We start from the raw sequence: 24,727 nt of genomic DNA on the forward strand, positions 1-24,727 counted from the left end.
CTGTCATATAGTAGGCCTAGATCAAACCTATGTTTCTAGTTGGGTTTTTTGTTTGTTGGGGTTTTGTTTTTGGTTTTTGAGGTTTGTTTGTTTGTTAGTTTGTATCAGGGATTGAACCCAGGGGTGCTTAATCACTGAGCCACATCCCCATCCCTATTTTTAAATTTCTCTTTTCAGACAGAGTCTTGCTAAGTTACTGAGGCTGGCCTTGAACTTGTGATCCTCTTGTTTCAGCCTTCTGAACCTCTGGGATTTTAGGAGTGGACTACTGTGCCCAGCTTCTAGTTGGTTTTCTTACCCACTAAGCCATCTTATTGATAAGGTTACCAGCAATTTTATGTTTAGCTTAAAACATAAAACAGAAATATGATTACTGGGTGGGTGAAACTAAGTCAAGAATAGCACATATGTTTCTTATGAAATGAGAAAGGAGAAATTATATTTACTACATTGGTGGCCACTCCTTTTTGCCTCACTAAATTACTCAGTCCTAAGGAGCCACTTTGTTGATTGTCCTGTCTCCTTGCCCTCAGTCCACCTGGAAGGCTGCTGTGGTGGAAGGATGTTTGATTGCAGAGATGTGGTGTTCACAGTTGGTGAAGGAGAAGACCATGACATTCCAATTGGAATTGACAAAGCCCTGGAGAAAATGCAGCGAGAAGAGCAATGTATTTTGTATCTTGGACCACGGTAAGCAGTAAACAGTTCTGTACAGTGAGAAGTTATCTAAAGAACAGGGCTATGCTTGCTTTTTCATTGAGAATTTTGGTATTTTCAGTGAAGTTGATACAACAGGAGAAACAATGTTTCATTGAGTCAGGTTATAGTTAGTCATCAAGTAAGTTAGTGGGCCTTACAATATCACAGGGGTTTGTGAGTGTGTTTATTTGATTGATGCATGTTAAGGATAGGACTGACAGGCAAGTTTTGCTTTCATTTGTTTTACCAGCCTTGTAGCCAAGTCAGGCAATTAGCAGTCCTCATATGTAGTTCTCTTTTTCTCTAAACTGGGCAGGAGTCAGTTGAAGAAGCATTTGAATGATTTACTACCACTTGAATTTGTGCCACATGTTCTTATAGAGGCACTCCCCCCCGAAAATAGCCTATTTTTCCTGGATCTAAAGGCAACAGAGATGACTCATTTTTGCCTAAATTTTTCCCATTATAAGGATATCTATTAGCACTTCCAAGCTTAGAACTAACAGACACTGACAGTCTCTCTTGTGAAAACATGTTTGGTGGTGTTTTTAGATCTAAAAGTATACCATTAATCCAAGCCTTCTATCTTGAGAAATGGACCCTGAGAGAAACCAGTGTGTTTTGATTCTGTTTACATGAAAGTGCATCTTCTTATCTCATGTGTCTGGGCTCTGGGGATTTTCACTGGTAGGATTTTGAGTTACTAAGACTCTTGATGACCTCCCTTGCCAATAGGTAATATCATGCCTTTTGTATTGTTGCCTTTGTATAGCCTCTGCAGTAATACAGTGGTTTATTTACCTTTGTCCTAACATGATCATATTTCTCAGGTGATGCTTTAGTCATGCCACTTCCTACTTGAAAATCCTTCCAAAATGTTCCACCATGAACTCTTCAAAGCCTTTACTGAGGCAGTAATACTTTTTTTTCTCTCTGCCCTATTCCTTTTTCCACTACTGTAATCCCATTTCAGTGTGTTTTATTCACATTTAGTCTATATTATAGTTCATTCTAAGATGAGGCTATTTCTCTGTTTCTAAAGGAAACTTTTATTTAATCAAGTAGAGATGGAGAAAGCTTTCTCCTCAATATCCAAATAGTCTCTAATTGCCTGTGGTTTTTTTTTTTTTTTTTTTGGGTACTGGGAATTGAACCACTGAGCCATATCCCCAGCCTATTTTATTTTTATTTTGAGACAGGGTCTCACTAAGTTGCCAAGAACCTTGTTAAAATGCTGAGGCTGACCTTGAACTTGTGATCCTCCTGTCTCAACTTTCCAAATTGCTGGGATTACAGATGTATACCACCATGCCTGGCTCTGATTACTTTTAATTTAGCGTTCTAAAATTATAGTAAACTCACAGAAGATGGGACTTATATTTAATGTATGTTTGCATATTTAAGCTCCTTGAGGGTAAGTTCTGTATTTATTGTGAGCTTATCATATATGAATCAGTTCATTACATTTTAACCTAGCCAGTTACTGACAAAGAGAAACAGAAATTGTCTTTGTTAATGCAAATAGTTCCTTGCAGGTTTAAACTGTTTGTTGTACCATTAATGGTTAAATCCTGTTTGCGGCTTATCAACTGTGTGCACTAGGACAAGTCACTTAACTCCCCTAAGCTTCAGTTTCCCCTTCTGTAAATAGGGTTAACAGTATCTACCTTATAAAGTTCCAGAGGACTAAATGAATTCAGGTAGATAAAGCACTTAACAAATTGCCTGGCACATACAAGCCCTCAGTGTATCAGTTGTCACTACTTTTGTGGTGGCTTTTTCTTCTATTTTACCCTTAGTCTGCCAGAAAAGAGATCCTATTTTTAACATGTAGGTTTTTCAGATGTTTTCAGGCATAAAAGTAGCACACAAGTTCTCATAAATTTCTAGGTATAAAAGTTTTTTCATATGTTTTATGGATGTGATTTGGAATAATTAGGAAGGAACATGTTATTTTCTGTTGATGGTGTCGGTATGTTGAGTCGTGCAAAGTGCAGTCTTGGCAGTATGTGAGTATCTGCACATGTGTGTTAATACTATACATTTATGTAGAAAATTCCTACACACCAAACCTGTTCTGTTTGCATGTAACAAATTTACTTGTCTTATTCACATTCCCACTTATAGAACATTGCACCAAGTGTTGTTATGAATATGGCTGTTGTAAATTTATGCTCTTAGTGTCAACTCTGTTATTCTCCATAAAATATCCAAGGCACACTTTCTCTTTGACTTTGATAGACTTCTTCGAAAAACATTTTCATAAGAAATTAATAAGACATTTCCAAAGAACTCATTCTTTTTTCTTCTCATTGGGATAATATCTTCCCTTTACATTTTCATTTTAAATACTATGACTGATTAATCTTTTTTTATTTTAGGTTAAGTGGATAGTTTTAACTTTTTCTCTTTCTTCCTTTCCTTATGCTTTTATCCTGCAACAATCCCAAACAAAAACACAGGCTGCCAAGAGTGATAGAGCCAAAAACAAGGCAGAATGGGTCAAAAAACGTTTCCTGGGGCCACACGGTCTGAATTTAAATCCTGGCTCTTGCACTGCCTCTTTGAGACCTCTCAAGAAGCACTTCTATCTGAGCCTGTTTCTTCATCTATAAAAAGGAAGCAGTTGGTAACAAGGATAGTGCAAGTACTTCTTGTATGCATATAAAAGCCTAATAGCACTAGAAGTCATTATTTGTATCTCTACTCTACACTTGATAGAATCATTTCATTTTAATCCAGGAGAAATTATAGAAATAATCTTCTTCTTTAGTCTTCTCTAATCCCATTGATATTGGGCAGGATGCTCTGATGCCTCCCTCTACCCAGTCCTCAGACTTCCCACCTAGGGCCCTATTCGTGAGTTCCTCTGAGGCAGGTTTTCTTAACCTTCAGCACTGTTGACATTTTTGGCCAGATAATTCTTGGTTATAAGGGATATCCTGTGCTTTGTAAGATATTCAGCAGTGTTTCTAACCTCTGACTAAGAGAAACCAGCAACACCCCTCCAGTTGTAACAACCCCAGCATGTCTCTAGACGTTGCCCTGGGGGACTGGAGGATTAAAATTGGCCTGATTAAGGGCCATCAGTCTAAGGCAAATGCCAGATCATCTGTTGCATTTGGACCTATGTATTAGCACAGGACTCCAAATCATAACATGCTCTCAGTAAATAGGCCTTTCAGTAAGTACTCACCTGTTTACCTCATTCCCAGCAACTAAGAAATGGTCTTTATTTACCAGATGGCAGAAACTTAATAGGAGACCGATAAATCTAAGAACTCCAAATAGAAAAACTAGGCACCACTTCCTAAAATTGGCCACTGGTAATTACATCCTTTTTATTTCTTTGCTGAAGATACCCTTTGCCCTGCTGTTAAAGCCACCACACCCCATTCTACCAGCTTTCATTGTATGTCTGTGCCTGTCTGTGCTCCAGCTACACTTTCTTGTGTAACCATGGAGGTGAGTAAGTAAGCATATTATTTTTTCTGGAGAATTCAGGCAAGGGGTAAAGATCATAGAACAGGCAATAAAATATGTATATTCCCATTCTAGTCCTTTTGCCCTGAAGGAAACTAGAGGTATTATCAACCTAATTTTGACATCTTTCAACCTATAACCTGAAAGTTTGAGTTTACTTTTTCATAACACCATTTCATGCACCCAAGAATAGTTTGGTAGATGGAAAAGAGTATATTCCTTTGAACACTGTACTAATCTGCTGGGCCTTGTTCTAAATGCTGGGACCCACTGAACCAGCCAGACAGCACTACTAGAACTTCCATTCTAGCAGATGTGTGCTTCTTGAATATGTTTAATTTGTTAAAGATGTTTAGTGATCCTAAAAACAAATTTACATATCCCCAGTTATTTTATTCAGGAAGATTTCACTAAAAGGTATAGCATTTTACAACAGGATAGTTACAGAACTGTAAGAGGGTGTCTCTTAATGAGGTGGTAGGGCTGCTATTTTTTTATTACATATATAATTATTCCTGTTCCTAGTGTCCTTTTTCAAAATCTTAAATACTGAGAGAACATATTTCTTTCCTGGTGTGTGAGTCTTTCCCCTCATTTGTCTGACTAGAAGTGGTACTATCAGAGAGTTAACAACAGCACTTTAAAGCTAAAAGTCATTAAAACTTTAACAAGCACCACTATAACAATTACAGTGGCTTTATCTCCTTTGTCCTTCCTGCTGATAAAGCTTAAGGAGAAGATCCTAACAGCCAAAGAGTAATTGTAAAATCAAGCAGGAAAAAAAGGCAATGACATTTGCAATCACATTAAACAAGCTATCCCAAGTAGTACAGGTGTTGCATTACATATGTATGCAAAGCTGAAGAAAACTAAATCTAGCCTAGTTTCTAAGAAAACCACAGCAGTGATACTTGGCACACCATCTTCTGATCACATCTGGTTGTTTTCAGGGTCTCTGTGTGTAACTTGCAAATGATAGCACTATGCTAATATGATGCTCAGAATACCAAGGAAGTGTCTGGAAAATACACCAATTCTTTTAAAGTTTTATTTTTCACTCTCCAATTTCAGATATGGTTTTGGAGAGGCAGGGAAGCCTAAATTTTGGCTTGAACCTAATGCTGAGCTATATATGAAGTTACACTTAAGAGCTTCGAAAAGGTGAGAAAATACCAACTTCTCTAAAATCACCATAGGTTTCTTTTCCATCTCCCTTTTTATTAACTCTGTTACAAAGTGGTATAGTTAGCTGGTGGTTTATTTCTGTGTTGTGCTTTTCAAGTTTGTCTCTTGTCTCCCACACTGCTACTAGAGTATGGACATCTAACATAGCACAGCCTGATATACAACTAAGGAGCTCAGTGTTCTTATTTTGTTCTTATGTGTCAGCCTTTTTTTTTTTTTTTTAACTTTTTGGGTAGAATCCAAGACTTGTTCCCTTATTTGTTCCTAGACTTGTTCTTTTTGTACTTTTTTCCCTGGGTTGAGGACAAAAAGGTTCACGTACTGCCAAGCAGCTCCTTGGGGGTGTGAGGTACAGCTTTCCAGGCTGAAGGAATTGTACCTTTCAGAGGAGTCACAAATAGGCCTGACTGTTTCTCCAAGTTATTATCCCAGTTACCAGGCCTTGGGGGCCATCTATATGACCAGAGATGCAGGAAAGAAATTTGCTAACCCTAGTCCTCTTCTTCATACCTATCAAAGTAAGAAACAAGATAATCTGTCAGTTGCCTTAGATTCCCAGAAATGATATGCTTCCTTGGACATATTTCCAACCCAGGCTACCTCTGGAGGCCCCCAGCAACAGATTAACTGAACAGACAAAGACATGCCTAAGCTAGGAATGCTGTCATCCTCAGCAGTGTCCCTCTGTGTGACCAGTGTCCCACCCTTCCCGCAGCTCCTCAGGGGCCACCTTGTTATTCTTGGTTTAGTCACCCACAATACCGCCACCTCCATGTTCAGTACATTAAGCTTAGAGCTAGAAATGTGACTGTTTATAATAATTAGACTTGGGAAGGACCTTGTCCTTGTGGGCCTATAACTTCGGGCTAGGAAAGTAAGGGGATGACAGCTTTGGGTTTCTCCCCCATCAGTGATGTTCCCCAATCATACCCCTTCTATTTCGTTTTCCCCAAAACAGACACATACTCTTATCACACCATAGCTTATTGGGGTAGCATCTTTGGAAGGCCTGCTAGCTCAGCACCAGTCTTCCAATACTGTTCCGTAGCCGCTTGTGGTTTTTTTGTTAAGAAAGGAGAAAATAACCTTTCACACGTGATCACTTAGACCCTCTGGCTTTCCTGTTTCTCTTTTTACTGAGAGAGCCGGTACCCCCTTCCCTCCTGAGCTTATTTTGGGAGCATTCTTACTCCTTGAGTGTATTTGTACAGCATTGCCAGGTGTATTGACACACACGAAGGCATGTGGTACTGTTGGGACCAATGTGATTTCATTCTCTGCCTTGTGTTAAGGCTATATTTATACTCATAAGGACTGAAGCCAGTATAAATAAAATGCACAGGACCCTTGTTAATGAAGCTTTAAACAATAGAGCTAAATTGTTGGGAGGCGACATGGATTGCCAGAAAAAGTAGTATCCCCCTCATTCACTTAAAGCAGGAACAGGGAGCATCTGTGACACCAGGACACACTGATTGTCTTTGAAATAGAATTTTACAGTTAGCCACTTAAGCTTCACAATTCATATGCACTAAAAAAACACAGACCACTCCTATTACAATTTGCCTAAAAGATCCCAACAATCCTTCTAGTGACTTTTATGATTCCTAATCCAGTCGTTGGTATGGAAAGTACAGTTCTTATTTGTGTCTGTGATGGGGAGAGTAAAGAATACACACAGTTATAAACCAGCAGATGATGAACTTCTGTGCTCTGAAGTGATATTTTTATATGAGCTTTACCCTCCCAGTTATGTTTTTTTGAAATTCCCCAACTATACATCTACAGATATCCTTTGGCAGCTGTAGTTATCTGGTTGCTTCATGAGTGTTTTAGAGTTTTAGAAAACCACCTCCCCTGGAATTTTAAATTTCAGTGTGAAATATCAACTCTGACTTAACTCTAATGGTATCCCATTTTAGAGTTGAAAAACTGAGGCCTGAGAGAAACAACTTGGAAAAAAAAGTGTAAAGGTTGTAGGAGGGATATAAAAGACTTCACTGGATGGCCTCGCCTTATCATTCTAAAGGTGCAACTCTCTCACAGTGCTCAGCAGTTTATGTTCCTGTTTTGCCTGCTCCACCCCCCTTGAGCAAGCGTGCTTTAAGCCAGTGTGATCTTCATGGAAAGTGGGTTCTTAAAGCCACACAAAGAGAGCACCAGCCTCGCGGTGAACTGGCAATGGCACGCAACTTTAACAGCCAGCGTGTTTTTAGTTTGGGTATCCTTTAGAAGTAACTGATGATTGTTCTTCAGGGCATCAGCGGATGCTTGCCTCCTGTGCTCTTCTAACCACTGCCACAAATCTATACACAGGCCAAAGAATCCTGGGAGATGGACACCAAAGAAAAGCTGAGCAGGCTGCCATTGTCAAAGAGAAGGGAACAGTGTACTTCAAGGTGTGTGAGCCCCTGTACAGTCCTTTCCAGGTCAAAGAATTCACTCAGGAGTTTATGAGTTGTGTTGATATTTCCTACTCTGATTCTTTCAACATCCTTCTTGGTAAGAATAAGCGTGAATTTTCAAAAGTCTGCCATTTTCAGTATAAGGAATGGTGAAATAATGAATTAATATGAAAAAAAAAACAAACTCCTTTACACATATCATAATCTAGATATAAACCCTTCCATAAAGGCAGACCAGGTCTGGCACATACACACCTACCACTGTATCACTCAAGGCCTAAAGCATTTGTTTGATACGTAGTTAGCATGCTATATGTATTTGTGGAATGAAAAAAAGAATGAATAGAATAATTGTTAACAAGTAATAGAATTCACAGGAATGAATTCTATCATTTTCCTTTCTACTGTCTTAGTAAAGTCATTAGGACATAGGACAAAAAAGAAAAATGCACAGAAAAAGAACATGCACAGATTTATTTTTTCAAGACAAAAATATTTATTAAATGTTAACTCTTCCTAAGGTATTGTGTTACATTTGCTTGTATGTAAATATTAACCAAGATAATAGTTTCCTTAAGACTCTATTTTAATAATACTTTCAACTGAAAAATATATCATCTCTGGTTTATTAAATGGAAAAAGCAACTTTACAGCAAATATTCCAACATTAAATTTTAATATATATTTTAATGTAAATTTTATCAAAAAAACACATCCTAAGGCTGGGGTTGTGGCTCAGTGGTAGAGAACCTGCCTAGCACATGTGAGGTACTGGATTCGATCCTCAACCCAAATAAAGTTAAAAACAAAAAAAAAAATACATCCTACTTACCAATTTCTTTAACTAAACAGCAAATTAAAGATATTGTTTGTGATGTCAGCTGGGTACTAAAAAAGTCAAGGCTAGAGTGGATGACACAATGTCTGAGGACTGGCCATATACAGATTTCAAAAAACAACTAACAGGAGTGGTGATTGCTTCTATGGCCCAGATGATTCCTGAACACTTGGTTTTGTGAAACAATCTTCAAAAATTCCTGAGTAATACACATCATAGACTGCTTCTCAAAACACTTTTTTTTTTTTTTTTTTTGCGGTGCTGGGGATCGCACCCAGGGCCCTTGTGCTATCTCCCCAGCCCTGAAAACACTTTCTTATAGCATCGAGGAATGTGGGTAGTTTCTCCCCTAGATTTTAATCCCCTACTGTAAGAAAAAGACGGGAAACCACTTTGATTCTAGTATAAGTGCTCTACCCATTGCTCGCTCACCCCCAATACATGCCTTCTCTGAAGCAGAAAGGGCTTTGGAATTAAAATTAGAGAATGGGGGATCTGTCAGGTTTCTTTCCTGGGTTTTTTGTTTGTTTGTTTTGTTTATTTTTTTCCTGTTTTTTGCCACTGCCACCCATGAACTGAAATTTAGTGTTTTTTTCAACAGTATAAAGCAGTGATGTATAAATAGACTTTAATAAGTCTTTCTGGAACATCTGTTATAAGACTTGCTATTGGTTTACAGCCTTGTCTGATGAGAACAGAGTCAATATTAACCCAATGAAACAATCAGAGAATTTTGTAAGAATGTCTGATCAATGCAAAAGAAACACAAGTAGAGGGCAACATGTATGGTTTCTGTTTTTTCAGACTTTGAGCTTGGGGTCATGAAGTCAATTTAGTAGAATTTTTTTAAGTTTTTGTTGCATGAAACTTTGTTTATTTTAAGTGGGTACTGGGTTTGTAATTTAAAACATAGTTCTTACTGTGGGGTGTAGTCAAATTGAAGTCCAGATACTTAAATAATATATGTTTGTTTATAATTATTACATACACTAAAATTAAGTATGGTGTATGGTAGAATGAGATCTAAACTGGGAATTTGGAAAACCAGGCTTTATTGTTCTTCAAGTGATTTTAAAGTCTTTTAAGGGTCCAAAGAGATTTTATTTGCATGTGAAAAATGAGGAGGTACATTAGATAATCCCAAGTTTCTTTCCAGTCCTAAATTTTTGTGGGTTTTAAAACTCATGAGAGTTGAGTTTGATTTTTTAAAAACATTCTGATTGAGGTATGTCAGCTACTTCTACATTATTCAACCAAGATTCCAAATGGATTATTTATGTACCCAAATAGATAATATACTAGAATAAAATAGAAAGGTTTCTATAAAATCCCTTAAGACCATAGTCCTGAATGGTGTTTCCTATATTCCTGGAATCCATAAAAGTCCTTACTGTGCAGTCCTACACAACATAACAACATTTCATTAAAAAATGAACTGCGTATGAAAGTGGTCCTTTAAGATTATAATGGAGCTAAAAATTCCTATTGCCTGTTTATGTCATAGCTGTCTTAACAACATAGCCCAACACATTACCCATGTGTTTTTGGTAATGCTTGTATAAACAAATCTGCTCTACCAGGGGTATGAAAGTAAAGTATAGCACATACAATCATGTGCAGTATGTAATTCTTGGTAATAATAAATTATTATGTTCCTTGTCTGTGTATGTATTATCATTATTTAGAGAGGACTCCTTTCACTTATTTAAAAAAAAAAAAAAAAAAAAAAGTTACTATAAAACAGCCTTGGCAGGTCCCTCAGGAGGAATTCCAGAAGGCCTTATTTTCATAGAAGATGACACTCCATGCATGTCATTGACCCTAATGACCTTTCAGTGGGATAAGATGTATAGGTAAAAAAAACAGTGATACTGATAATCCTCACCCTGTGTGGGGCTAAGCTAACATCTGCATTTGTAACTTCATTTTTAACAAAAAGTTTACAAAAGTTAGTTAAAAATTATACATACATATATATATGTATACACATATAAAATAGGAAAAAACTTAAGGATTAAGGCAAAATATTTTTGTGCATCTGTTCAATCTGTTTTAAGCTAAGTGTTATTATAAAGTCAAAGTTTTAAGTTTATAAAGTTATAGTAAGATAAGGTTAATTTATTATTAAAGAAAGAAAAACATTGTTAATAAATTTTAGTATAGCTTAGGTATACCATGGTGATAAAGTAGTTAAAATGTCTTCAGCCCACACATTCACTCCTCTCGCTCACTGACTCACCCAGAGCAACTTCCAGTCCTGCAGTTTCCATTCATGTGCTATACCCTATGCAGATGTGCCATTTTTTAATCTTTATATTGCATTTTTACTGTGCCTTCTGTACGTTTAGATACACAAATGCTTACCATCATGTTACATTTGCCGGTGGTATCTAATACAAGGTGACACTACTGTGCAGGTTTGTAGCCAGGAGCAACAGGTCATACCATATAGTGCATAGTGAGCTCTACCGTATAGGTTTATATGAGTACATTCTATGATGTTCTCTCAATGATTGAAATGGCCTGATGACTCATCTCAGAATGTATCTCCATCATTAAGTGTATGTTGGCTGAATTTTATGTGTTGTTCCCCAAACTTCTAAAAACCTGAGAGCTTTGAGGCTTTGCCTTTTGACTAGAATTATATCTACCCAGTGTAGTAAACAGCTCAATTGATCAGAATCTCTAACAGATAAGTTGGACAACATTTTTGTTAACAGAATGATGTCATGAAGTCATGTGTTCACATAACTTTATCCTGAATATATACCAGAGAGATGGCCAGAATACATGATCAATAACAGAAAGCAGTATTTAAATATCTGTATGATTATTTAAACTCTGTTGCTTGTTAGCATCACAACTGTATATTACTTATTGTTTCATAATATTCTTAAAATTACTGATCTTTGGATAAATCTGGATCAGCAGTCACACATATGGAACATATTACTTTTAACGTGCACTTTGATAGACAAGATCTTTCAAAACATTATTCCATTGGGGAAAAATTAATGAAAGGTTCAAAACCACTGACCCAAGACTTTTGTCCCAGAATGTCTCTGAACATTTTGTACCGCTAGAAACTTCCCTGGAGGCACCTTCTTAATTATAGGTAAAAGATCCCAGCAGTGATTCTAGCTTCAGTTGTAAGGCTTCAAAATTGTTAGTAGATAGTTTCCTGTACACATTCCCTTCCCTTTTCAAGTTTTAGGGCAGGTTTCAATCTGCCATACTGCCCTCCTGGGTCTCATCTTACCAGGGTATTTGACTTGGCATGTTGTGTGCATGCAGAGATCAGGTGTGTGGGTTGCAGCAGAGATGGGCTGAACTAAATCTATATTTCATGTGTCTGCACGTTGGAGCTCCATTTCCATTGACCTGTCAGTTTGGTTTACAGCCAAGAGGGTAAGTCTCTCCCCTTATGTAGGGTTGAAACAGTTTCTAGCCTTTTTAAATGGGAATGATTGTGCTGTTTAGATTACAGAATCTCATTTCAAACCTGTGAATACTAATGAAAAGAAAAGTGAGGGAGGACTCTTCATTTGGCTCTGAAAATAATTAGTAAGCACAGATAACATGATAAGACATTATGCAAGCCAGTTAACAAACTTGATTTTTGTTCTCATAGCTGACTGTATCTACAGAACAATAAAGCATTAAGGGTCTTACCTGCTTAGTATTTTTCTAACTTGTGGCAGAGTGAGAGGTTTGAGGACACTGCAGGGATATGGGGTTTCTTGCGCCCTCTTGTGAGCCTTGGAGGAAAGCATTTTTAAAGCAAACTAGTAAAGGATCATTATTCAGCCAGGGAACCATTTTCAGGCAAAACAGTCTCTACTAGGTTTTGACCACCCTTACTGAGTCAAGAGTAATGCCATAGACACAAATCATCTGTAAGTCTAGGATTGGGGTTTGGAAAAGAAGAGTCCACCTTGTCTTTTTTCTCCTTCACTCTTAATGAAGAATTTTTAAACCTCAGCACTGTTGATATTTGAGGTTGGATAATTCCAGCCCCAAAATCTTTCCTTGTAGTGGGGTTGCCCTGTACATTCTAGAATGTTGAACAATATCTCTGACCTCTGCTCACTCAATGCCAATGGCATCCCCCCAACCCTGAAGTGTGACAACTAATATATCTCAGATATCAGAAGATGTAAGGAGGGAGCAAAACCACCCCCAGTGAAGAACCACGTTATAGTACCTAAAGAGGAGGAATTCTGTGAAACAAAGACTGGCTTATTAGAAGTTGAAGTCTAATTAAAATTATGATATAAACAAAAGAGTTTCCAAAGTTTTAAATGCTCTAAATGTAAAGGAACTATTAAAAAGTCTATTATTTGACTAAAAAGAATAAGTATAAAAACAATAAAAGAAGAAGAAAAAAGTATTATTTGTTTTTATAGAAACCATTACTTGCTACCATTCTGATTATTCAAAACCTACTGAAATGATAAGATTTATGTCTTTGTCTTCCCTGGTTCCTCTTTTCTTTCCTATAATAACATATTGAGAGATAATCAGAAAAGTAATAGGTATAGTAAAGATGAAGGAGGAATTAAAAGCACGTCAGGGAAATGCCTGACCTTACTAATCTAGATGAAATGTCACCTTTCTTTCCTACTCACACCTCCATTTTTGCTCCCAATGATAGAAAAAGTTTTTTACAATTATATTCCTTTGACTTTAATGTTTACTCAGCAAACCTTTATGAAAGGTTTTTTTGTGTCTAAGCTCTGGATATTCCAAAAAGGATAGGACACATGCTGCCTGTCCTCAAAGAGCTCACAACCCAGCAAGATGAAAGACTATACCGGGGGGAAAAAAAAGAAAAAAAGCCAATCACTGAAACAGGTGAGGGCTTTATTCTGGTTCATATTATTATTTTTGTAGTGCTCAAAAAAGTAGGATGCCTAAGGCTATGACAAAAGATAAATATTGTGTTAGCTTCACTGCCATAACAAAGTGCCATAGACTGGATGACTAAACAACAATAATTCACCCAGTTGTGGAGACTGGGAGCTCAAGATCAGCCACCAGGGTCAGAGGTGAGGGCCCTCTCTTGGATTGCTAATGAACTCCTACTTGCTGTGTCTTCAAATAGCCTTTCCTCACCCGTGTGCAGGTGGGAAGAAAAAGGACGTGAACTGTGTCTCTTCTTCCAAGGGCACTAATCCTGTCGTACAGGGGCCCCACCCTCAAGACCTCTTCAAGCCTAATTCCCAAAGGCCCTATCTCCAAACACCAGCACACTGAAGTTGGAATGGGAAACACAATTTAGTCCATATCAAGTGTAATCTCAAGAATTTCAGCACTTAAGATGAAAAAACTTGGTTTCATATAAATATTTTATTCATATAAATAACAACAGAGAGAATGACTGATTTTAGTGTCCTTCTCCTGCTTAGTACCTCAGCACCTTTTGCACTGTCTTACAGCAAAACTGATGAGCTGTGAGATTTCCCTCTCCTAAGTGACTAATGGGAAATGTTTGCGGTACATAGCAGTCCTCATTCAGACCCAGGCCCCTCGCATGAAACTGGTCTACTTCATCATCCTCACCAGAAAATCAACATCAGGGCTTCCTTTCCAAGGTGGGCTCCTTTCTTGTGCCACCCACACAAAGTCCTTTTTGACAAGAACATTCTCTTCAACCTGCTTTGTCCTTTTTCTCTTCATCGACTTTGGTTGAGGGTTGGAGTACTCTGCAGTGAAGCATACTTGCTGCTTTGAGTGTGGTGAATTCTGGTGACAGTTGTCACACTGTTCTTTGGATTTAATGTCTTAATGAGTCTGGTTGCTCTTCTGCCATCTGGTAGGATGTGTCATCCATTCTCAAGCTTATAATCACCCCCTGCAAAGGACAGCCCTTACCTATATTGCTGTTTTGTTTGTGTATTTACCAGCTAGCATTCCATTTCATTTGTCTTACAGTGACAGTAAGCACACTGTCTCATACACCAAGTTTCTTGTATAAAGCATATACATATGTATTTTTTCCACTCATTTGATTATTTACAATTGGTAGAATTCTCATCAGGTAAGAGCAAAAATGAGTAGATTTTTCTCACGTAGTTGACTGACACCTGTGTTGTTTTATAGTCGTTACTTATACTGGATGTTGCTAGCCTATATTCCCATTGCCTATAGATCAACAACAACTAGAGCCTATGGGCCAGCTCTGACCCATTTCCTGTGTTTGTAAGTAAATTTTACCAGGACACGACCATCCATTTACATATATGGTGGCACTACAGATGACAGCACTGAGTAGTTGCATCAGTGTCTGGTTTAGATAGCCCAGGTTTGCTGTGTTTGGGATCAGTACTTACCAGATTGCAGTGTTTACTATGCACTGCAGAATGTCTGGAAAAAAGAGAAAAGTAATTTCTCTTTCAGTAAACTAAACTTCTCATGATCCTTTGAGAGGCTTATGAATATTATCACTAAAGAATATAACCCAGAAGCCTGGGTGCCATCTACTGACAGGATGGATAGAATACCAGGAAACACCACTGTATAGTGCTAGTGCACTATCCAGGCCCCCTTGAAGGTCGCTGAGACTTCCCAGGAGTGGAAAGGTGCCTAAGAACAGAAGGAAGGATCTAGACCAGGGTTCAGGTGTGAGTGGTTCTGCTGGGAGGGTTTGGCTCTCTGAGGCTGGACTGTGCTCACACCTCCTTTGTATCCCTCCAGAGTGAAATACAACAAGTAATTACTAGCTGTTTTCTCCTAGGGAGGCAAGTACATGCAAGCAGTGATTCAGTATGGGAAAATAGTATCCTGGTTAGAGATGGAATATGGTCTATCAGAAAAGGAATCAAAAGCTTCTGAGTCGTTTCTGCTCGCTGCCTTTCTGAACCTGGCCATGTGCTACCTGAAACTTCGAGAATACGCCAAAGCTGTGGAATGCTGTGACAAGGTAAAGTTGTCTCTGTGAGATGAACTTTAGATAGTCCAGGTCTTTTTTTCTTCATGTCCATATGTGATTTTCGTTTGTTCTTTTTTCATTTTGCTTTGTTTTAATTATTTGCATGTTTGGGAATTGTTTCCCAATATGAATTGGAGAATTCAAAAAGATTTCAGTTATAATCAGACTTTTCTGACTAGAGTAATTATCAAAATACCTTATAAATAAAAGTTTTGCAGGTGTTGGCGAGGATGTGGGGAGAAAGGTACACTCATACATTGCTGGTGGGGCTGCAAATTAGTGCAGCCACTCTGGGAAAGCAGTGTGGAGATTCCTTAGAAAACTTGGAATGGACCCTCCATTTGACCCAGCTATCCCACTCCTTGGCCTATACCCAAAGGACTTAAAATCAGCATACTACAGAGATACAGCCACATCAATGTTCATAGCTGCTCAATTCACAATAGCCAGACTGTGGAACCAACTTAGATGCCCTTCAGTTGATGAGTAGATAAAGAAACTGTGGTATATATATACAATGGAATATTACTCAGCCATAAAGAATGATAAAATTATGGCATTTGCAGGCAAATGGATGAAATTGGAGAATATCATGCTAAGTGAGATAAGCCAATCTCAAAAAGCCAAAGGACGAATGATATCGCTAATAAGTGGAGGATGACACATAATGGGGGGGAGGGAAGGGTTAGTGTTAGGGTTAGAGTTAGAGTTAGGGAGGGGGGCAAGTATGGAGGAAGGAACTACTGTATAGAGGGTAAAGAGGGGTGGGAGGGATGGGGGGAAGGGAAAAAAATAACAGAATGAATCAAACAACATTACTCTATGTAAAATTATGATTACGCCATGTACAAACAGAGAAACAACATGTATCCCATTTGGTTTACAATAAAAAAAAAATAAAAAATAAAAAAAATAAAAGTTTTGATAAAATTAAATAGCTATAATATTTGGTATCAGAATAGATGTAACTCCTCAAGTTCACCCTCCTACCCCACTCCAGGTGCTGGGGCCTCTTCCTCCAGGGCCTCGTGCATGCTAGGCAGGTGCTCTGCCACCCCTATTACCCACCCCACTCGATTTTATTTTTAAAAGGAGGGAATTTAACTTGAGTTTTTCAAGACTTTGTTATAACAGACTACAACTGCTCATATAAAAATATATGTAGATACTTTTTATTATAATCATATTGAATACACACCAATAATTTGGAAGATCCAGAGCATCCGTTTTTACAGTTCTGTAACTATTTCCAGTCTTTGAGTGCTTACATGAGGTTTGCCAAATGTGCCATTCTGATATTTTTATGTACCAGGCAATGCTGACTCTTTTTTTTTCCCCCATTGAGCCACATTCCCAGCCCTTTTTATTTTATTTTGAGGCAGGGTCTTATTAAGTTGCTTAGGGCCTCACTAAGTTACTGAGGCTGGCTTTGAACTCACGATCCTCCTTCCTCAGCCTCCCAAGTTGCTGGTATTACAGGCGTGTGCCACTGTGCCCAGCTGCAATGCTGACTCATCTCAGGCACATAGTTTCAGAGCAAACAGTGTATATTACATTGTGGGTAGGAGCTAATAACTGGATGCATCTTAAAGATAGATAAAGTGATGAGAAAAATAAAAGGAAAATATTTTGTATATTCATTGTAATTTTTTTTTTTTTTTTTCGGTGCTGGGATAGAACTCAGGGCCTTGTGCTTACAAGGCAAGCACTCTACCAACTGAGCTATCTCCCCAGCCCCTATAATATTTTTTAGTTTTGTGGATGATCAATGTTTCCTATCATATTATATACTAATTTTTGCCTGAGAAAGGGATATTGTTAATTACACCTTTTAAACTTTGTGCTTGTTTTTATTATAAAGTAATATAGTTATTCAGAATTTATATATTACAGAAACATACAGAAGGTCCATTCCCAAGATCAGTTTATTCATTTTATACATATTCTTTCCTTTTATTCCCTATGTAGTATATAACATATATGTGAATTGTTTTTTTTTAAGTGAAAATGCATAGATTGAGATATAGTATTCTTTTTTCTGTTCTCATAGAGTTATATTCCAGAAGGAATTAGATTGTGTAGCATATAACTTTTTTTGTTCTTATTAGTTATACATGACAGGAGAATGTATTTTGACATATTACGCATATATGGAGTATAGCTTCTCATTCTTCTGATTGTATATGATGTAGAATTAATTAACTTGGTCATGTAATCATATATGCACCTAGGATAGTAATTCCTGATTCATTCTACTCTCTTTCCTATTCCCATTGCCCCTCCCTTCCCTTCATTCCCCTTTGTCTAATCCAGAGTACTTCCATTCTTTCCTACCCCCCACCCCATTGTTGTGAGTTAGCATCTGCATATCAGAGAGATTTTGCCTTTGGTTTTTTTGGGGGATTGGCTTATTTCACTTATCATGATATTCTCTGGATTTAGATATAGTTTTATGAAACAAAACATCTTTCCATCTTTAGTTAGTCCCTCATAGAGCTCTCCCTTATTTTTAAGATCAATAATGGATCTTTTTAAGATCTGTTGTATGTATCCATCATAGTTTATTTAACCAATCCCCTTTGGAAGATTTCCAGGTTTTTGATATTATAAATTGTACGACTTCTCTTTACGCGCTTTTGGAAATGTTTCCCTAGGATAAACTACTAGAAGTGGAATTGCTAAGTCCAAAAGACATGAACATTTAAAATTTTAATATACATTATCGTTGAATATAATTAGTATTTTTTGTTGATATTAGCGGCAACAAAAGTTTTACTTTCGTTTTTCTTGTTTACTAATGAAATTTCACATCTTTATTAGCCATTTGTATTTCTTCTGTGAATTGCCCATTCATGTCTTTTGACTAGATTTTTTTTTTTTTTTTTTTTTTTTTTTTTTTGCGGTGCTGGGGATCGAACCAGGGCCTTGTGCTTCAAGGAAGGCACTCTACCAACTGAGCTATCTCCCCAGCCCTGACTAGATTTCTGAAGCAATCTTGATTAAAGCAATTGAATGGTATCACTATTAACCATTTGTTCTCACTTGTCTTATAATTTTGTTGATTCTCTTTATGAAGTTGTAATACTTACGCAGTTGAATCTGTCATTTCCTTCCTAGTAAGAAAGTCTTCCCCACCTTAACATTATAAAAATAACTCATTTTTATGTGGGTTTTTTGTATGTAAATGTAATTGTTCTGGATCAGTTTTTGTGTTTTATGATGTTAGGTAAGAATTTAATTATTTTCTGTGTGGGTGGCCAACTGTCCCACCCCCACTTTATTATGGAGTTAATACTTTCCCCATTGATTTATATCATTTTAAAAAATATTGTTTAGATGTTGATAGACCTTTATTTTATTCATTTATTTATATGTGGTGCTGAGAATTGAACCAGTGCCTCACACGTGCTAGGCAAGTGCTCTACCACTGAGCCACAAACCACCAGCCCCTGATTTATATCATTTTTTTTTAATGAATCTGTTTTGAATGCTTTTATCCATGTACTAGTAAGTAACCAAACTTTTAATTTCAGTAATTTTATAGTATATCCTTTCTGCTAGTCAGATAAATCCCTTTCATTTTCTTTTTTTCCCAAAAGTTTTTCAGCAATTCTTGAATATTCATTTGTTCTCATGAACTTTAAAATTCACTTCTCCAGTGCCTCCTCTCAAATATCCTTGGGATCATTCTAGAAATTACATTAAATACAGAAATTAATTTGAGTAGTATGTTAATTTGATCAGTCTTTAATTGTCTTGAGCTCCATTTTTTCAGTTCACCTTTTATATCTCCCTTGGCCAGAGGACTTTAGTAAGCTATTTTTTAAATTTCTTCTTCTTAAAATCCCCACCAGTAAGACGGGTTACATTCGTCCTTTCTAAAATATAGACCATCTGTTCCTAGGCCCTTGGACTGGACAGTGCCAATGAGAAAGGCTTGTACAGGAGGGGTGAAGCCCAGCTGCTCATGAACGAGTTTGAGTCAGCGAAGGGTGACTTTGAGAAAGTGTTGGAAGTAAATCCCCAGAATAAGGCTGCCAGGCTGCAGATCTCCATGTGCCAGAAAAAGGCGAAGGAGCACAACGAGCGGGACCGTAGGATATATGCCAACATGTTCAAGAAGTTCGCAGAGCAGGATGCAAAGGTGTGTGCAGAACCCACTTGCCTTCAAGTAGATCAAGAACTGACCTTGCCTCTTTGGATTTTCTTCTAAGAAGCTTAAGCGTAAGGGACAAGTTCAGGTAGACAACCAGAGAAGCACAAGATCAGGGGTGCCTGGGATTTCATACACCATACTTCCAATCTGATCTGAGGCTGGTTTGTATCCAGAGGTGAGGAGGACTATTCCACTCACCAAAGGCATCCATCAATTGTGAGGCATTGGCATATCCATGCAAGATATAAGGAAATAAATTCCCTGAAACATACTAAAAACCCATCAGGTTGCTTCCCCCCAGTAACACTTCTTTGTTGAGACTTCCAGTGTTCACAGGAAATGGGTATTATAGTAACCCCACCATTACATCCTTTACCTTGACGGTTAACCTGCAAATGTGATAGGAAAGATCTCTTGGGAGAGGGTTCAGCCTCCCCTGCTCCATAGTCATTCTCTGGTCCCAAGTTCCTCTTCCACTCCCCACCCCCACCACATGCACTAAATTATCAATAGCTGCCACCTGCAGCAAGCCTACTCACTGAAGGGGAAAGCTCCCACTCCAACTGTTGTAGCAGAGCCCTGACTTACTGTACTGGGCAAGCTAGATAAAGTCATTATAATACACTCTCACTTTGGACCTGATAAGCACTCAGAGGAGCCAGAAATTTATTTCATTTCTTTATTCTCCAACCCTCATGATTTCTTCTTCCTTAGGAAGAGGCCAGTAAAGCAATGAACAAGAAGACTTTAGAGGGGCTCACCCAATGAAAAAGGAACAGAAGTCAAGCAAGGAAGAAGAGAAACCCGGAGGCCACGTATGACGCCACGCCAAGGAGGGAAGAGAGTCCTAATGAACTCAGCCCCTCCTCATTGGGCTTTTACCCAACTCAGGACTAAACAGTGTTTAGTGTAAAGTTTGTTATAGTCTATGTGATTCTGGAAGCAAATGGCAAAACCAGTAGCTTCCCCAAAACAACCACCCTGCTGCTGCCCAGTGGGTTCATTGAGGGGGTGGCGTGGGACCACTCCAGGTAGAACAGAACAGAGAGGCTGTTGTTACCGAGAGATTGAGCCAACAGCTGAGTCCAGCTCGTTCCATTTATCAACCTTCATATCCATCACAGCGTTCCTGGAGATAATCCTAACAATTTGGGGCTGTTAGATTTTACATTTGAACTTTAACAGCACTGCAGAACCTTTTTTAAAAAATATGCTTAATCAATTTCTCCTTTCTTACAGGTGGGTAGGGCGAGGGAAGGAGAGTGAGGTGGTTTTGTTTTTTAAATGACTGATGTGCTGTGAATGCAACCTACCGCATTTTTAACCAACAGAACCCAAAGGCAAGAGGTATGGAGCCCCTTCAGTTCCACAGCAGCATCGCAGACCTGAAAGCCAGACCCTCAGAGGCCATTTGCTTGCTGACTTTGCTGCTTCCCAAGCTCCCTTCTCCCTTCTTGGGGAGAGTGGCTCTCTGCCACACCCAGCCTGCCCCTGGGGGAGTAATTCTGTCATTCATTCCGAGAACACCCTTCAGCAATGATAATGAGCAGACAGAAGCTTCTGGATTCACCTTCCCTGATTTGGATGAAGTTTTGAGATGCTGAAATGTGAAAAGAGCCATCAAAATTGTGCTTTTTTTCCCCCTCCCCTATTCCTTTAAGGAAATGTTAATTAATAATGTTAGTACACAGTACTTCCTGCAGCATTGCTATCAGTCAGCTTCTTGTTCCCTTTCAAAGCCTTGTCATTAAGAATTTAAGACTTGTAATAGCTTGACCTGGAGTGGATTTATTTACATATCCATTCAGTATAGTGCAGCTTTTTTGTCTTTTTTTTTAATTGCTCATAAACATATGTATACTGGCTTATGGAACTTTACACTCCTCTATCATGGGAAAAAAAAAAAAAGTTGACTTTTTACTACTTAGTACCTTAATTCTTAAAAAACAGAATTTGTGGGGCTGAAAAAGTAAGTAGTTGCTGTTCTACATTAAGGGTTTCACCTGCAGGTTCACAAGGCTGCACTGGTAGCTGCTTCATTCTGGTGTGAGCTGTAAGAGTTAAGAACAGCTTCCCGCCAATAGGTACATCTAGCCTGAATCTCCAGTACTTGGGCATTGAATTAGAGCAAGTCTTAAGACATATATAGTAGGATTTTAGTTCTTATGGGTAAATAAATGAAGAAACACTCATGAGAATGCATTTGGCAACTTGAAGAAGCATTTGTCTAAACCTAGACCATCCCACTTTCTTAAATCCTAAAGAACACTGGCTGTTAGTTACATTTTGAATTAGTTATTATTTTTACTCTGGTTTTAACATTTTCATTATTAGGTTAACACCTTCAGACCTAATAATCAGGTCATTTGCTTTTACCCCTCTAATTCCTCATTTATGCTTTTGTCTTTTTTCATGTAATATTTCTTTTAAAAGCCCCAGTCTCACATAGGAAATATGAAAAGCAAAAGCTGATTTTGCATATTTGCTTAACTGTTTAGTATTTGTAGCTCTGTTGACTAGAGCATGAAATTAGTGAGGCCAAGACTGAATTTTTGAGTCTAGCTTTTTGCAGGTAACAAACAAGAAAACTACCCCAAAACTCAGATGACCCCAACCAGCTATGTCCCTATTGTGCTGTGGGCCAGCAGGGGAACTGGCCAGTGTGCAAGTAGTTCCAAGCCACAGGGTATGTGAAACTTCACATATTCTCTATCAAACTTAGTAACCTTAAAATGTAGAAATCAGAAGATGTCTTGGAACCACCTTTAGACTGATCTGGATTGGTGAGGCAGCATATGATGAATTTTAAAATTGGTTTTAAAAAAATCACTTAGATGTACTTTTGTTTCCTTAAATAAATTTTTTAAAAATGTTTTTCATTGTTCTTAGTTTTGCTTAGTCTTCAGGGAAAGCTTTGGGAAAACTCTGGTGGGGGCCAACTTGAAGAACTGAGACTTCAGAAAATTGACAAGAGACAATATTGCTGTGTCCTCTCACCTGAAACCAACATTGGGCTGAAGGCAGTGGAATGATGCATCTTTGTTAAACTGAACCAAATACTGTAAAAATAACAGGTTTTTTTTTTTTTTTTTCATTAACTATTGGATATTCCACCTTTTAACTGATTTTACGATAGGTTCAGTTTGGAAAATGAAGTTTAATTGTGACCTTTAATAAATATATGAAACACAAGTAAGCATGTCTGGGTGATCTCTGCTGAGCTGTCGCATCGGGCGCTCGTCTTTACTTCCTCTGAAGGCCTGAGGAGGTGATGGCATGCTCCTCCAGAAGGTGGTGCAGTGCTGGGTAGCAGTGTCCATTTCTCTGGTGGGAACTTAAAGGCCAGCACAGGCTCCAGGCACCCTTTATTCCCTTATCTCTTGAATCCTTAGCCTTATCTCCAGATTTGAATTGTACTCCTCCCTGTTGCTGTCAAATTATTTGATAATGAAATAATTCCCTTTATTTGCATGGTTTTTTCCCTGTGCAAATAACAGTCCTACTAGGGATCTTGAAGATGAGCCAGAGCAAGCTTTCTGGCTGTGAATTCCTAACCTGTTATTCAGAGGCAGCCTGCACACCCTCCAAAGCACGAGGAGTAAGTGAAGAGCTTTGACCAAGTTCTTCGATCTTAGCAGCGCTTTGAACTCCCTTTTAGGGTGGGGCATTATTAGAACCTTGTATTCTCTGAGACTCACCAACACTGGTGACAAAATGCTTCAAAATTGAACTATTAGTCAATATTCTGAAACTCAGAATCCCCCAAACTACCTGTGTATTTTTCCATCAACTGGCTACTTGGGTATCTGAATAGCAATGACTGATGAAAGTGTACCCAGACAGACATTTTCTAATGACTTGAAAAGGTTCAGGAGGCCCTCAGAGCTTCCCTTCATGATTTCTCTCCTTCATGTCCAACATAACTTCTGTGGGAAGTGGAAGAAAGAGCCGGTCTCAGTGGTGCACACCTGTAATCCTAGTGGCTCAGCTCAGGTGGCTGAAGCAGGAAAATTGCAAGTCCAAAGCCAACCTCAGCAATTTAGTGAGGCTGTAGGTAACTATTAGGGTTCTCTAGAGGAACAGAATCAACAGGAAGTATGATTATAAAAGGGGACTTACTAGATTGGCTTACACGACCAGAAGCTGGATAGTCCACAATGGCTGCCTGTGGCTGGAGAGCTGGAAGAACCAGCAGCTGAACAGCCCAAGATGCAGAAACCCCAGAACAAGAAAGACGGTGCTAGCCTAGTCCGAGACCAGGGCTTCTGGAAACTCCCTGGAGAATCACTGGTAGAGCCTGCTTTGGAAGAGTGAAGAAGCAAGAGTCCAATTTATCCTCAGATGATCGAAGCAGCAATCAAGAACCCATTCAGAAGAGCTGAGCTACATCTGCATCTGCTTCCTTGTTCTTCCAACTTTTATTCCATCCTATTGGGTGGTGCTGCCCACGCTTAGAGAGGGTCTCCACTTCCGTTCACTAACCCACATCCCAATCATTCCTCGACACACCCTCATGGACACACCCAGAAATCTCTTAATCATCAGTGTCTCTTAATCCAATCAAGTTGACAATTCAAATTAATCATTACAGTAACTTAGACCCTATTTCAAAATAAAAAGGGCTAGGCATGTAGCTCAGAGCTTAAGCCCCCTGGGTTCAATCCCACTACTACCCAAGAAAAAGGAAGTTGAACTAGAACCCTAAGTAGTGATGCAGGCAGCCCACAGGTCACCTGCCACCTTTATATGGTTCTGGTTTATTCATTTATGGTACCTTCAGAATTCACAGGCATTTGGTGGACATGGAGTGAAGCAGAGCCACAAGCCCCATTCTACTTTGGAGTAAGGCCAGTGTGAGAAGCTCAGCAGTGTGGTAGGAGAGAGATCTTTCCTGCTGCTTAGAGCATGATCTGGGTTGAATTAAGGAATGCGGGTGTGTGGGCACTTGCATTCAAACCCTTTGCTCCAGGCCCTTTGATCCTCACCACATTGGAACCTGGGAGGAGCAAGAAAAGACAAAGTTTTCCTCT

General features: G+C 38.5%; 1 pseudogene across 1 annotated transcript; it reads left to right on the forward strand.

Annotated features, from left to right (window-relative positions):
• The first annotated feature begins 187 nt into the window (after positions 1-187).
• Positions 188-22,889, forward strand: LOC306666605 (peptidyl-prolyl cis-trans isomerase FKBP5-like; annotated as a pseudogene). The gene is made up of 6 exons (XR_013766706.1): positions 188-690; positions 5,254-5,343; positions 7,684-7,766; positions 15,347-15,532; positions 19,446-19,685; positions 20,412-22,889. The product of XR_013766706.1 is annotated as a peptidyl-prolyl cis-trans isomerase FKBP5-like (transcript).
• Positions 22,890-24,727: the final 1,838 nt, after the last annotated feature.

Source organism: Sciurus vulgaris (genome assembly GCF_902686455.1).
Source record: "Sciurus vulgaris genome assembly, chromosome: 7".
NCBI lineage: Eukaryota > Metazoa > Chordata > Mammalia > Rodentia > Sciuridae > Sciurus > Sciurus vulgaris.